Consider the following 16,692-nt stretch of genomic DNA (forward strand, 5'->3'; position numbering starts at 1 on the left):
TTGGGTCCTCTGGGCGTGCGCCAGCAGCCATCTTGTGGTTCCGGAGGGGAGGAGCCATTTTAAAAATGGTGACTTCCTGTATTTCCGGAATGGGATCATGTTTTAATTGTGTTACATTTGCCTGTATTTTATCATTGCTAGCTGTCCCTGAGCACTATTTTTAATGGAAAGGCAAGATATAAATAAGATAAATAAATGCTGCTCCACTGGGGAAGGTGGGTGGATGGGAATTACCTTTCAAGGAGGGGATGGGTGGGAATAAATGGATCTTACTTCCACACATGTTTAGGCTGAGTGTCCAAAAAAGAAGATTAACACAAGACGGTATTTTCTAACCTCACTAGCATTGCAATGAATTAAACTGGTTTGCTACAGCATAAATGGGGTGGAGAGCCATTCACTTAGGAAACCTCATTAAGGGCACAATCCTATGCATGTTTAGAGCTTTTCTACATGAGGCTTTTAACCCACACCTAATTTTGCAATTTCAAATCACTATGTGAACCAAAAGTAGTTATCTTCCAAAATGTACACTTCTTTGAATTTTGCAGTTAGAGTTCTCTGATCAAGATACATATATAAAATGTGTATGTGTGGGGAAATAATGTTCAAAAATGCATTGCATTAGGAAAGTTGCCTGCAAAAAACATGTATATTAGAAGAAAATGCGCATATTCGGAGAAATGTGCACAAAAATGCTTTTGAATTTTCATGTGAACTTAAAAAAAGTCAGTGTTTGAGATGAACCAAATGTAAGACTGTAGAAATCCTCAAAGTCTGAGACAAAGTGAACTTAAGATTGGAAAAATGAAAAATTGACAGAAACTGAAACTGACAGATCAGTCCATCCCTACACTCCACAGATGTACAGTTTGCACAAGATTCCATGAACATCATTAAGCATGATCTACAATTAAGCCTCAGTTATTTTCCTCCTGCTAATGGGCTTCTGGCCTGGGCTTCTAGAAGCCAATGGGCCCCAGTTCAGGCCCTTAGTGCAAACTTGCGTATGAGGCCCCTGGTCATTAGTATGCAGAGTTGCCAAATCCAGACACTAAGAAAACTCCTGTACTTTTAAACGTAACATGGAAGATTTCACATGATGGCTTGTGCTATCACAGAACTGCAGTGATAGAAGAAGCTCTTCTAGATAAAAGAGCCTTCTCAAGGTCTGGCAACTCTATTTGTACACCCAGCTCAAGTTTTCTGCCATTTATGTCAGAGCTGTATCCTACAGGGGAGTCCTCAGGGATATTACAGGTCCCTCCTTGAATCCTAAGCTTTCGTTTTTAAAAGGTTGCCCACCCCTGCTATATAGGAAGGTCAAGACTCTTCAGTTGGATTACTTGGTTGAAGTCTTATGGGACTGTCGATAAAAGAGAAATGGCATAATAAAGGATTAGCACAGCCTTCCTCATCCTGGTGCTCTCCAGATATGCTGGACTGCGACTCCCATCATGTATTTATTTATTACATTTTATTTATTACATTTATATCCTGCCTTTTCCCCTCTTGCAAGGAACCCAAGGTGGCTTACATGATCCTCCTCCTCTCCATTTTATCCCCACAACAAACGTGCAAGAGTCACTGACGGTCCCAAAGTCACCCAGTGGGCTTCATGGCCGAGTGGGGACTAGAACCCTGATCTCCAGAGTCCCCAACACCCTAACCACTGTTCCACACTGGCTCCAAACAGCTACCATGGCCAAAAGCTGGGGATTATGAGAGTCGCTGTCCAACACATCTGGACGGCACCAGGTTCAGAAAGGCTGGATGAGTCGGACATATCATGTGCTCCATTAACAGAATCCTCAAGTTTATCCACAGCACTTTTGGTACCATAGCACAGAGCTGTAACTTGCCAGGCCAAAGCCCCCCGACAGCTTCATGGGGGTGGATGAAGCTAATGAATCAAGATTAGGTACTGTGGAGGCTGCAAAGCTAACTTTCTGCTGAGTAGTGTATAAAAGAAAATGTGAATTCCAAACTTTCCCTATAGAACCTTATTATCATAACACAACATTAGCACTGACAAAAATAGCACAAATTAGTGCAGGAGCTGAAAGGCTTGTAGAAAAACTCTGAATACGTTCCCCCGCCCCCAAGAGGGTTAACCTCTTGTGTACATTAGTAAAAAATGCGTGCCATCCAAACTTTCACATTCCTACTTGCTGTCAGGAGCGCCCTAGCTGCCTCTTACAGTCCCCTCCAATAGCCAAGACACAGACGAAAAGGATTATTTCCAAGGCTTTATTCCTTTTACAACTTAATGACTCTTTCAGATGCTAATCACCAACGACTAAGCAAGGAACTGCACTGGGGTAGTTAGCAGAGTAGCCTAAGCTCCAGGTAAGGCAATTGGTCCCTGTTTGAAGGAGGAGGGCGGGAAGACTCGGAACTTATGGGCTATTGAGAGGTCCTCCCTCTTACCCTTGGGTCCTCGGGATGTGACTGTTGTTTTAGTGCCAAGTGAGCAGAGCGCCTCCTCTCGGCGCCCTCTAACTGGTGCCGCTCTCTGCACCAAGCGTCCAGCAAGGCCCCCTCCCCCGCTCTCTCACTGCCAGGGTCACCATCTCTCTCAGGAATGCAGGCAGGAGGAATCTCTCCCTGCTGCTGTGCCTGTGAGCGATGAGCGAGCTCCTCTCCCACGGATTGTTGCTCTTCCTCAGAATCAGAACTGCTCTGGGGCTCTATGGGCTCAGTCGCCACCCTGACACTTGCCTTGCCAGGTTAGAATATTGCTTGCTGGCCTGGGTAAGGACGCCGTCCTTGAGTGGAAAGAAGTTAGGGAGTTACCAATCCTGAGTCTCTGCACATCTGCTCTTTTGCAGCTGTCTGCAGAAAGACACCCACTATGGATCCAGCATACAGCATGGTTCCTGAAATGGGGAGAGGACACTGTATCACAGTGCCATTAGAGCAGGGATGCAGAACCTAAGGCAGTGGAGGCTGGTGGTTCCGATGTCAGTGGGATGCTGAATCCACTCCAGGTTTCAGTCAGAACTCTAAAGGAGCATTCCTTTAGAGTTCTGACTGAAACCCGGAGTGGATTCACTGTCCCACTAACATTGGACCCACCAGCCTCCTCTGAGGTGGGAGGAAAAATCTGGTCCACCTGGAGTTCCAGTCTGGTTCCCCAGATAGCCATGCCCCCTTCCCATGGCCCTATTCCTTGTCCCACGACCACCAGTCATTGGGTGTTCTTCCAACTTTTCTGCATCTCCCCACCTGTGTCCCCCCCCCCATTCTAAAGGGTTGAACGGCTTCTCCTAAGACTTAGTTACTGGCAGTCAGATCCTTCAGATGAAGTATGCTGGCAGATTTGGTAATTTTGACCCCAACCCCCTGCCTTTGGCTCCACCCCATTTGCTTTTGCCCCACCCACCACCAGAATGCGGCCCCAAGAGCTTCTCCAAAATGGAGTTTGGCCCTCTGTCTGAAGGAGGTTCAACACCCCTGTGGTAAAGGGATGGGCTAGGTTAAGCGGTGGAAACTGATTTGAAGAGCGGCTTCACCAAGCAGGAGTTCTCTCAGACATCGTCATGGCATCCGATGGCCCCTCATGGTTGCCAACTTGAACTGAAGCAAGTTAAAGGATATTCTTGAGCACGTAACTAGCCAGAGGGATTCAGTGCAGATCACTTCCGTAGTCTGACACAGTAGTAAGACGGACAAATGTAGTTGAGTTCTATTTCATAGGGAAGTAAGGGATATTTTTATGGTCGTTGTTGATATTTTAAACATGAGGAAAATGAGACAGAAGTCGGAAGCAGGTTTATTTAAAGACTACAAATAAATTAGGAAGTGGGGAAACCTCAGCTAACTAGGCTTATCCCAACCTTCCCCAACCTGGTGCCTTTCAGCTGGTTGGGGGATTCTCTCAGTTGTAGTCCAACACATCTGTAGGGCACCAGGTTGGGGAAAGCTGGCCTAGACCAGGGATGGGCAACTTGTGGCATTCCAGATGTGCTGGCCTACCAAGCAAGCACAGCCAATGGCGAGGGATTATGGGAGTTGTATGCCAAACAAGTGGCCCACCCCTGCTTCAAATCTTCCATGACAGCAGCAAACCTTGCTATCATACTACGTTGCTAGCAAACCAGCAAAATTATTGGATCTCCCAGTACTGGTTACATTTTTTTTTTGCTGAATCATGCTGTCTCTGTGCAAATGAGAGATAAAAATAATTGATGGGGCTGCAATTGTTTTTTGTTGAATTTTTAGAGAGGGATGGATGGACCAGTCCAAATTTGGTTAACTGCAAATTTAGTTTGTGTCCTTCCCATCTGATTTCCATATTAACTTTTTAAAAAAGTTACTTTCAACTTTATGACATCATTTAAGGTCTGCCTTTAAAAAAAAATAAAACTTTTAAAAACCAGTAATAGCTGCTCCAAGGGGCTAAAAATTGTGGCTTCTTCTGCACATGTTGAAAATGAGGCTGCAAATGCCCCTGGGGGCTGCCATCTTGTTTTTCCATAGAGCATCTCTGGGAGGGTCGGCATGTGTGTCACTCCCAGGGGCAGCTCCAGCAGCTATTACCTGTTAAAAGTCATCCCTGGGAAGAAGTTGGAAAGTTCATTTGTGTTGCAGATTCCAAAGGAGAACTATGTACTGAATTTAACATATTTCTGAATCACCTCTCCACTCAGTGAGGCTTGAGGCAATTTACAAGAGAACCATAAACACAATTAAATAGAATTCCAAACAAAACTAAAACAAGACTGATAAAATGAATAACAATAAAATTGGGGAAGCTTCTAAAATCAAAGAGCAACATTAATCAGTAAGCTCGGCAGAACACTGGAGTTTGTATGAACCACCAAAAGGCCAATAACAAAGAAGCCAACCTAACTTCCCCGGAAAGGGAATTCCATAATTGGGGTGCTGCTGCACTGAAGGCTCTGTCTCTGGTCCCCACCAAGCCCGCCTCTCCAGGAGGAAGAACATGTAATGGGGCCTTGTAAATGTGTTCTGATCCACACATTAGTCTGGGAGGAGTGGATCAGATGGGTTGGCTTCAGAATACTGATCCAACAAATTCCTAGAGCATCCATATTTTTAGTAGATGAGGAAACGGAACACCATTTTATTTTATTGCACCCATGGGTCAGTGGTCAATTCGCTCTGTACACAAGAAACTCAAAGTATGAGAAACAATGTGGAATTGTCATGAAATTAACAGAGGATGACTAGAGGGGAGAAAAAAGGTGACAAATAAGAATGGGGAAAGGTATATAATGGATCGTTGTTGTTCAGTCGTTAAGTCGTGTCTGACTCTTCGTGACCCCACGGACCATAGCACGCCAGGCCTTCCTGTCCTGCGCTCTCTCCCGGAGTGTGCTCAAGTTCATATTCATTGCATCGGTGATGCTATCTAGCCATCTCATCCTCTGCCATCCCCTTCTCCTTTTGCCTTCAGTCTTTCCCAGCATCAGGGTCTTTTCCAGAGAGTTTTCTCTTCGCATTAGGTGGCCAAAATATTTGAGCTTCAGCTTCAGTATCTGTCCTTCCAATGAGCATTCAGGGTTGATTTCCTTTAGGATGGACTGATTTGACCTCCTTGCAGTCCAGGGGACTCGTAAGAGTCTTCTCCAGCACCACAGTTCGAAAGCATCAATTCTTTGGCGCTCAGCCTTCCTTACAGTCCAGCTATATAATGGATAGCTAAGGATATATAAAAAACAAACAGGGAAAGATCTAGCAAATAATAAATAAGACATAGGAAATCAGAACAGAGTGCTAAAGCTGCAGTCCTATATATACTTACCTGTAAGCACCACCGGACAGAGTGGATTTTATTTCTGAGTAAACATGTATAGGATTGCACTATAAGGCAAATGGAAGAAGGTGCCTAGTAAAACATGAGAGGGGTTCACTTGAACCCTCAGGCATGGCAAGCAGCATGTGAGGAGGGCTTCAGTGAAGCCAGTTGATATGTTTTGCAGTTTTTAACTAGTCAATGTATGGTATCCAGAGATTTTGTTAACAATATGTAAATTGGTACTTTAAATGCTTAGTGTGTGTGTGTGTGTGTGTGTGTGTGTGTGTGTATGTGTGTGTGTTTTTGAATTCTTCTGTCTGATTGTAAAACCCATGCACTTATGTATAGAAAATGTTAACATTTTTAGGATAGTTTAGCATGTTCTGAAGTTTTTCATTAGCTCATTCATATTATTTAAGACATTTTTGGAAACCTGTAAAATTGTATTTTAAATGCTTTGGTGTACTTTGTTGTTGTTGTTGTTCAGTCGTGTCCGACTCTTCGTGACCCCATGGACCATAGCACGCCAGGCCTTCCTGTCCTGCGCTCTCTCCCGGAGCGTGCTCAAGTTCATATTCATTGCATCCGTGATGCTATCTAGCCATCTCATCCTCTGCCGTCCCCTTCTCCTTTTGCCTTCAGTCTTTCCCAGCATCAGGGTCTTTTCCAGGGAGTTTTCTCTTCGCATTAGGTGGCCAAAATCTTGGAGCTTCAGCTTCATTATCTGTCCTTCCAATGAGCACTCAGGGTTGATTTCCTTTAGGATGGACTGATTTGACCTCCTTGCAGTCCAGGGGACTCGTAAGAGTCTTCTCCAGCACCACAGTTCGAAAGCATCAATTCTTCGGCGCTCAGCCTTCCTTATAGTCCAGCTCTCACAGCCATACATTACTACTGGGAAAACCATAGCTTTGATTAGACGGACCTTTGTCGGCAAGGTGATGTCTCTGCTTCTTACTATGCTGTCTAGGTGTGCCATAGCTTTCCTCCCAAGGAGCAAGCGTCTTTTAATTTCATGGCTACAGTCACCGTCTGCGGTGATCTTGGAGCCCAAGAAAGTAAAATCTGTCACTGCTTCCATTTCTTCCCCTTCTATATGCCAGGAAGTGATGGGGCCAGATGCCATGATCTTCGTTTTTTTAATGTTGAGTTTCAAACCAGCTTTTGCACTCTCCTCTTTCACCCTCAACAAGAGGCTCTTGAGATCCTCTTCGCTTTCTGCCATTAGGGTGGTATCGTCTGCATATCGGAGGTTGTTGATAATTCTCCCAGCAATCTTAATTCCGACCTCTGATTCATCCAACCCGGCATTTCTCATGATGTACTCTGCATATAAGTTAAATAAGCAGGGTGACAATATGCAGCCTTGTCGTACTCCTTTCCCAATTTTGAACCAATCGGTTGTTCCATGTCTGGTTCTGACTGTTGCTTCTTGACCCTCGTACAGGTTTCTCAGGAGACAGGTAAGGTGGTCTGGTACTCCCATCTCTTTCAGGATTTGCCACAGTTTGTTGTGATCCACACAATCAAAGGCTTTAGCGTAGTCAATGAAGCAGAAATAGACGTTTTTCTGGAATTCTCTTGCTTTCTCCATGATGCAGCGAATGTTGGCGATTTGATCTCTAGTTCCTCTGCCTCTTCTAAACCCAGCTTGTACTTCCGGTAGTTCTCGGTTCGCATACTGCTGAAGCCTAGCTTGTAGGATTTTGAGCATCACCTTGCTGGCATGTGAAATGAGCTCAATTGTGCGGTAGTTTGAACACTCTTTGGCGTTGCCCTTCTTTTTGGTGTACATTATATATCATTTATCATGTATTTTATGTTTTATATTCTCCAGTTCCTCTTATCTTAACCTGTGTCGAAACGCGTTGCGAATTCCATCGGTGCAGCTGTTCCTTGTTTGATTTTGGTTCAGTGAACTCCCCTATGGCCATCAGCAATGTTGGGGATAATAATCTGTGAGCAGCACGGTGTGGAGGCAAGAGGAGCAGGGAGAATTCCTGAGTCTTGTCTCAGGTATCCATGTTAAGCCCTGTAAAGCCTTTTCCAAAGTTTGGGGCACTGAAATGTGCCACTGAGCTGAATAACAACAGCAACAGTAGTAGTACTTGACCATCCTTGCAGAAGGAGGCACCTGACTAAGCACCAAGATTGCTGAGAAGAAATGGGATAATTTATAGAGATTATGATTATTCTTCCACATACCAGACATATGCCCGGAACTTGTTCCTCTTTCTTTCCATAGAGGTTTGACAGGGAAGGAAAACCCTGAACCCTGCAAGAGATCTGTGCAAGCCCATAAGGCAGGGGTGGTGAACATTAGGTCCACCAGCCAAATCTGGTTCTCCTAGATGGCCTCACCTTTCCTCTGGTCCCACCCCCTTTCCACAGCTGCTTGATGGTTTCCCGTCTTTTGCGTGGGCTTCTCCCCCATTCTAAAAGGTTGAACGGCGTCTCCTAAGGCTCAGCTACTGGCAGTAATGGGCAGAAAGAAGTTCAGCACTCCTGCCAAAAGGGATCTGAGTTGGGCCCTTGCTGCTCTCTTCCACCTCTTTTGCAGCTCCCAAAGCAGGAGCAGAGATGAACTGGCAAGGGATTGGAGGTTATGGATTCTCTCTGTGTGCTGGTGGGAAGGAGGAAGGTGGCTACTTCTCCAAGGTCCAAAATGTCACTCCAGGGGGTTTGCTCATCTGTAGCTTCAAAAGGTCAAAGTGCATTGTGAAGTCCCTAAATTGGCAAGACCTCAAGCAGAGAAGGGTTTTCCTTCGAGGAGAATCTTAACTGAATGTGACATCCTATGCAGTCCGTTTGTGTCCAGTTTTGCTACCATAAACATTCCAGCCTTTGATCCTGCCTCATTTATACTGTCCAGCAGAGGGCAGGACAGGGATATGCGTATCCAAAACTACTTTGGGAAGAAGGCTTATGCAAGGGGAAGCAAATGAAGAAAAAAAATATTCAGAATGTTAAGTCTGTCCAGCTCCCTATCGTACAGGGTTTCAAATGAGCATATCTGCATTTTTAAATGACATTTTCTGCAAGTACTTCTACTTCAATTGTCCTTAAATGTTTTGTGCCTGCAGGAAAATTTGGTAAGAGAGAAATGAAGGTTTCCAGGAAAGGAAGAAGTTGAAAATGGGTGTGATTTAAAATACAGAGAAAAGGTTAAATAAATCCTCGGGGCGGGGGGGAATCCATGTTTGAGGCAAGCCTACCATTTTGTTTGAAAGGAAAGGCAGAAGGTTTTTAAACACTGAAATAATATTTGACACGAGTGGGATCTGCAATAAAATGTTGCAGTGTATCCTCATCTTCTAACGGAAGCATTTGTGTTCAGAGAGCTGGCCAGCCAGGATACACTTCCAGGATACTCCATTGCACAGACACTCGACTTTCTGTGGTTACTGAACATGCTCAGTCCTCATGGGGCGACGGGGGTGTGTGTGTGTGTTTGCTCCCCTGGTTTTATTTTAATTCAAATTTTTTTTCATCTCCTGCAGTCCTCGCAGTTCCCCCAAGCGTGCTGATATCTCCCTCCTGTTTGTGAGTGAGCCCATTTTGGCTCTATTTCTATTGATACTCATCACCTGAGTTCACCATTAGAGGGAAAGATAATAATACTACACCACATGATGTACAGAAGTGGCCAAAAGGTAACTTCTTGTGTCAGCATGAATTTATTAAAGTTGGTTTGAAGGAGAAAACTGTTAAGTAAAATTTGGACAAAAGTGTTAAAACTCAGAAAGTTCATACACTCAAATAAATACATAAATAAATCAGTTGCCCTATTGCTCACTTTTAACATTTCCTTCTGAATCCTGTGGACCACCACAAAAAAATAAATTTTGGGGGAAACAAAACATGTCAACTTCAAGTTTGGCAAGTTTTGCTCACAAGGCTTTTCTACTGGACCAGCAAAGTCAGGACAAAGAAATAAATTACCCTTGATACTGTCCACATGGATGTGCGTAAACTGTTCATGGGCTGCAGCCCTATGCTCACTAGTGAGCAAAGCCAATTAAACTAAGTGCATTTCTGTTCAAGTACGCATGCAATGGGCAGTGGAGGCTGGTGGCTCTGATATCACTGGGGCAGTGCATCCGCTCCAAGTTTCAGTCAGAACTTTAAAGGAGCTATTCAAGGTGTGAAGCACCTTGGATAGCTCCTTTAGAGTTCTGCCTGAAACCCAGAGCAGATTCACTGCCCCAGTGACATCAGAGCCACCAGCCTCCACTGGCACTGGGTCCCAGACTTTCTCTGGAAAATACCTTAGCTGGATTCAGACCAAATTAGTTATGCTTAGTCCCATCAAAATCAATGTGAAAATCAGCAATGAATAACAAGTCCTACTGATTTCAACAGGACTTAAAAATTCTGATTTGGTCTGGATCTACCTCCCTGTGTGGGAGGAAGAAAGTGGATGGAGGCTTATTCCTACATTCTTGGCATTGTAGCAGTGTACACATGAGCAGGATAGAGTAACCTCTGTGAGGACTAGTAAGTTTGAGAAGTTAAATTCAAGAGTGAGCATGCAATTGGGAAGGCAAAACCAAGGTTTCTATCTGGTGTTCGTCTAACTTAAGTCCAATTCATTTTAATGGGTCTACTCTAAGTGGGACTAACATTGGATGCAACCCCTAGATTAATTAACTTTAGGAGGGGAGAGCAGAAAGGGCCCAGAGGCAGAGAAAGGACGTATGTTCAGCAAAACGTCCACACCTAGAACATAATGAGAACATTGCACAGCACCAACATCCTCCTACTCTGTCTCCTGTTACCTCCGGTGCTTCTGTGAGCTCAAATGTTGCTTTCTATTTTATAACGTTGAGACTAACTCTTTAAAACTCAACATGGTTAGGAAATCTGGAAACATTCAATGAATGCTTCTCCTTCCACATTCAGCTGGAGCTACCATGTATTGCAAGTTTGTCAGTAACAAATAAGTACTCAGACCTCAAAATACAGGATTTAAAAAAAAAATAGGTGTGTATAAACTACTTTATATGGAGTGAGATCCATATAAATGAATCTCATCTCTCCAGGCAGATGTCCTTTCTTAGCCTCACCATTCTTTAGCTGGACATGCCAGGGATTGAATCCTGGACTTCAGAACTAGACAATAAAGCATGCATGTTACCAAAGAAATATACTTTCTTTCCTTTTAAAAATAATAAACGTTTATTTTTTTAAGTGGCCTTTTTGTGAATGCGTCTAAACCCCAGTGGCTAAAATGTAAATGCATTTTCAAATTCTCCTTCTAAACAGTGATAGCAGAAGTTGAAACTGCATTCAGATTTTAGCCTGTGCATGTTTATTCAGAAATAATCCCCACTGAGTCCAGTGGGACTTAATGCCAGGGGAATGTGCATAGGATTGCAGCCTAAGATTGTAATAAATTTCACCGTCCAAACATTAAGGCAGGGGTGGGCAGCTTGTTGCTCTCCAGATCCTGTTGGACTACAACTCCCATCATCCCCCACAACTAGCTATGCTGGATGGGACTTGCAGTCCAACAACATCTAGAGGGCTACAAGTTGCCCACCCCTGCATTAAGGAAATGTCTGAAATGGCAAGTCAAAGTACCTTCTTATCTCTGACTTATTTAGACTGTATGCCTCCAGGTAGGGGTTGTCTTTTGTTTTATTTTTGTACAGCACCCAATACATTTGAGGCGCTTTAGAAATAACAACACTGCAAGAGCTGACAGCCTTGTTATGGCGGTGGTAAATGATTATATACAATGCTCCTTTTGATATGAGTAGCATTATGTACGCATCCTGTTTTCACAAATCTAAAGAGTAGCAGAGAATGAGGCTAATTCAGAAATAGCTACTGGATATTTTCTGCATGGCAGTGTAATAATTTTTCTAGGCACAGATTGATTTCCTGGCTTTCAAAGGGAATTAGGTTCTTTGATAACAGGAATAAAAGGTCAACTAGCTGTAAATCCTATTTTTTTCCACAGTCTAGGCAGGAACGCACCAACATTTGTAACAAGCTCTAGCTACGTTGGTTGAATCTCAATGGCTTTACCAGAGGCACTAGCCATACTTGGACTGCTGTAGATGGGAGGAGAAGAGCTGTATTTTTTATTTTCTGCTTTCTGGAAAAAAAAAGTTTCCTAATAGAAAGGTGAGACATTTGAGCTCATTACTATATGTCTGCCTACCTATGCCTTTGTGAACTCTGGTAAATTATTTTTTTTAAAAAAAAATCTACATAAAAGTAATCCAGACTCGGTGCTAAATGCTGAATTCTATGATCTGTATAATCTTTGCATATATTTGCTTGCTTTGAATAATTTATTCTGCTTCAGTTGGTCATAGTAAGAGTCAAAGAACTATACTTCATAGACATTTTTAGGCCTATATATGAAGTCATAAGGATGAAAATCTACAACCCCCCCACCCCCGCAGATTCTTAGGCTGCTGAGTTCTATTTTTTTTACTTTTTCTTAACTTGCATGGAATTACTAAATACATCCTGTCCTACCTGTGCTTCTTGCATAAATGACCACAGTGCTTCCTTTGAACACTTTGCAGGATTTATATATTTCTAGGGATGTACAATCTCTTGCAAAGACCTGGAATGTTATGTGGGTGACACAGAGATGGTTGACATTGTGCATACTAGTCTGACAAGTTTGTGCCTGAGCTGTGCAGAAGAATGGATGCTCCCAATCAAAGCTTTCTTTCTTTCAAATCAAATCTTAGAATCATAGGGCTGGAAGGGGTCTATAAGACCATCGAGTCCAACCCCCTGCTCAATGCAGGAAGCCCGATTCCCAGGCGGTCTCCCATCCAAGTACTAACCAGGGCTGACCCTGCTTAGTTTCTGAGATCAGACGAGATCAGGCGCATCCAGCCCTTTGCTTGCTTGCTTGCTTGCTTGCTTTCTTTCTTTCGTGCATGTCCAGATGGAAGCTTCCCATGCTCCTGTCTGGCATTTGTGTGCTAAGTTTGGGAAGCCAACATGTGGTAATACAGCACTCTGTCCAAGTGACGTGTACACTTCAGCCGCACAAGATAAAGAGCCAAACTCTGATGGATGAGAAAGCACGGATGAATCTATATCTGACCCTTTTCAAAACTGCTGTCTGAGTTCTCCTTTAGTTACAGTCTGAAAGGTGGCCCAACACATTTTACAGTGCAATCCTATGTACATCTACATGGATGCACATCTCACTGGAATTCAGTGGGACTTACTCCCAGGTAAGTGTGTACTGGATTGCAGCCTTAATCTTGGTTAGGGGGGCTTAATGTGACAAACTCTGTCCCATGTGACACCTTAGCAATCTATGTGAAACAAATGCCTTTGGGGGTTTTGAATCTCTCACAATATCTTCAGAAACAAAAAGCAACACAACACTACTCTTTATTGGACCAATTAGGGTTAGAAATGTAGGATGCAACCATCTGACTCTTCCATAGCCTGGATGACCAGCAAAAAAAGGGAGAGATTACAGGGATACATCCGTAAGAGCACAAGGAGAGCCCTGCTGAATCAGACCAAGGTCCATCTAGTCCAGCATTCTGCTCCCACAGTGGACAGCCAGCTGCCCACAGGGAACCCACAAGCAGGACAGGAGTGCAACAGCACCCTCCTGCCCATGTTCCCCAGCCACTGGTGAACATAGGCATATTGCCTCTGATACTGGAGGTAGCATTATTATTATTATATTTATTTATACTCCATTTTTTCCCCAATACTGGGACACAAGTCTGCTTACGAACATTAAAACATGTACAATGTTTTAGCATCTAGCCATCAGGGCCAGTAGCCACTGATTGACCATGTAAGCAGACTACCACAAATTATGCAGTCGAGTTTCCCGCATTTGGGGAAGTTGCAGGGGTCAACAAGAGTTACCCTTCCCCTTCTCTCCCTTGAAGCCCCTCACTGCGTCCCCCCAATCTGCTCTGGTCCCCCAACTCTTTGGAGCAGATCTTGGGGTGGGGGGATGCAGGGAGGAGGGGAAATTTGATCTGCTGGCAGAAGATCAGATACATCTCACAATGTGTCCTATGTTTGTAGGGATTTTTTTTTGTCTATAAGAGGTGTTTTTCCCTTCAAACATCCAGCATGAGGAAGAGTCCTGTGTAACTCTTGAGAGCTTGTTCTACATTTTAAATGGCCCAGATAAAAACTTCTAGCACTTCTCATAGCTCTTCTTTACATATTTTTAACATTATTATTTAGGTGTATGTTTTGACTGAAGTTTGATGATTGTATATTATGTAGATTTGATGCTTATAATTTTAGAAAACAATTTAATAAAAGTTACAAAGAGTTTTGTGGCACCTTAAAGACTAACAGATTTATTACGGCATTAACTTTTGTGGACTACATTAAGTGAAGTAATGTAAGTCCTTGAAAGCTTATGCCATTATGAATTTATTAGTCTTTAAGGTGCCACAAGTCTGTTGTTTGTGCTGCAAGAGAGTAACTTCCATTGCACCCCTCTGGAAATTAATAATGTTGGAATTTCTGATAAGTTATTGTAAGTTACATTTTTTAATTTTGGAAATTGCACAGTTTATAAACTTTGAAATCGAAATGTAAATGCACCTCTCTTTCCGTGTTTCTTCTTCGCTGGTACTAGTGTAGGTATAAAGACTTGCTTCAAAGTGCTTATTTGCATTAGAGCAAGGGAAAAGTCTCTGCTTCTCTTCAGCAGCTTCCCCAGCATGATCACCCGAAGGGCCATTTGGCACATCGTACCGAGGCAGACTCCGGCTTGTCAGCAAGCGTATACGGAACAAGGAGCTGCTGCCAATCCCAGCTCCCTGCCTGACTTGTATAGTAAACACGTGTCTTGCCTATTTGACATTTTAGGTGTGCGCACTTAGCATCTCGATCGCCTAAAAACGTTGTGTGTGAAGACGCCTAAGCTGCCCTTTCGGACATGCCCCAAACTGCTCCCCCTAAATAGTGTGGCAAAATATTAAACCTTGAACAGCAGGATTACGAAAGAAAAAGAGACGCGCCTCGGCGTCTGTAGCCTTTGAATCAACTGCACAGTGATTCTGAGGTTAAGCACTGACCTTCTGCGCAAGTCAGCTGCAGACATTCAATAGCCACATCCCGGGCCTAGCGCGCCATTCACTTCCTCCAGCCTCCCTTCCCGCGCTTTGCGACTTCATACACAACATTCTAAAAGCTCCACCTCCCGCCGCAATAGGCCCCTCGCGTTTCAGCGCCGCCTACTTAAGCGGATCATTGGCGCCTCATTAAAAGGAGAAAGCCGAGAGGTCGGAACGCCCCCGTTTTTAGAGCAGAGTCACGTGGTACAAGAAGTCCTATCAATCGGAGTCGGCTTGCGAAGATTCAGAATCCAACCCCAGCGGGGGACATGCGGTGCGTTTTCTTTGCGGCGCTCATACAGCCAGATCGCACTCTTCCCCCGCTCCCTTATATATTATTTCCGTTGTTGTTTATTTTTCATATCCGTGCATAAATACTGCGAAAAATTCCCCTTTGCGCATCCAGTTTTACGGGGGCGACTCTTGTCGTTTACCTGGGAAGCGGTGCCAGGCAGTGCCTGTTTTGATTTTAGTGTCATGTTTAACGCTTTGCGCGCACACCTTGGACTATTCGTCTCATGCTAATCTTCCAATTAATAGGGGCAAACTGACGCCCACGAAGTTGTATTGAAACCTAAAAGTTGAAACCTAAAAGAAAAGGGATCCGATCCAATCCGGATGATAGATTCAGGTTGCAATCCTATGCACGCTATGCAGGTGGAACTTACTTCCGAATAAATAGGATGTGTGTGTGGGGGGTGCCGGAAGCAGAGGGAGCGGAAGCTTCTAAATCCCGTTTGCGCCACGCCGAGCAGTAGCGTGGCTTCGTATGGTATTCCTCACGGTTTATTATGGTGTAGAGGGAAAGGGGGAAATCCCCATTCATGGTAGGCAAGAGAATTGCCTGTGCGCACTGGAAACGGAGGGAGTGAAAGCTTCTAAAATCAATTTGTGCCAGGCCGAGCCCTAGCATGGCTTTGTATTTCCTATGCTTTATTACAGAACTGTAGAGTTGGAAGGTTCCCTGGAGATCATTTAGCCCAACCCTTAGCTCAGTGCAGGGTCTGCACTGTGGGGTATAGCTACAGCACCCCTGGCAGATGGCCATCCAGCCTCCTCTGAAATGCCTCCCGAGGCAGTCTGTTTCACTGCTGAACAGCACTCACTGTTAGGATGTTTCTCCTAATGTTAAATTGAAATCTGCTTCCCTGCAGTTTCCACCTCTTCTAGTCCTGCTCTCTGGAGCAACAGAGAACAAGTCTGCTCCATCTTCTGCACGATGGCCTTTCAGATATTTGAAGACCGCTATTATGTCTCGCCTTACTCTTCTCCAGGCTAAACATACCCAGGTCTTTGAACTGCTCCTCCTAGGACTTGGTTTCCAGACCGCTCACCATCCTGGTTGCTCTTCTCTGGGTGTGTTCCAACATGTCCTTCTTAAAATGGAGTGCTCAGAACTGGACAAAGTACTCCTAATGCAGAATAGAGCAGAACTATTACTTCCTGTGATCCGGACACTATGCTTCTGTTAACGCAGCCCAAGATCACATCACCTTTCTTAGCAGCCACATTGCACTGCTGGCTCATACTCAGCTTGCGATCCACTAGGACGCCTAGGTCCTTCATACATGTGCTGCTGCCAAGCCTGGTCTCCCCCACCCTATACTTGTCTCTGATGTTTTGAACCTAAATGCAAGACTTCACATTTATCTCTGTTGAATCTCATCGTAATAGATTCCCTGCCTGTCTAGATCCTGCCTTCTATGGTAGAGCTGGGCAGAAGGTAGAACTCCAGATGTGTGGACTTCAACTTCTATCAGCCCCTGCCAGAACAGCCAATGGTCAGGAATGCTAGGAGTTGAAGTCGAAGACATCTGGAGATCTACTTTCTACCCACCCCTGTTA

General features: G+C 44.2%; 1 long non-coding RNA gene across 1 annotated transcript; it reads right to left on the reverse strand.

Moving 5' to 3' along the window:
- Positions 1-2,242: 2,242 nt before the first annotated feature.
- On the reverse strand, positions 2,243-14,884 carry LOC146354768 (uncharacterized). Its single transcript, XR_014788490.1, has 3 exons — positions 14,809-14,884; positions 4,128-5,667; positions 2,243-3,849 (listed from the first exon to the last, which is right to left on the reverse strand). It is a non-coding gene; the product is annotated as an uncharacterized LOC146354768 (long non-coding RNA).
- Positions 14,885-16,692: the final 1,808 nt, after the last annotated feature.

This window comes from Heloderma suspectum, chromosome 2 (assembly GCF_057233095.1).
Source record: "Heloderma suspectum isolate Gila_16-S chromosome 2, 16-S_ref, whole genome shotgun sequence".
In the NCBI taxonomy this organism is placed as follows: domain Eukaryota; kingdom Metazoa; phylum Chordata; class Lepidosauria; order Squamata; family Helodermatidae; genus Heloderma; species Heloderma suspectum.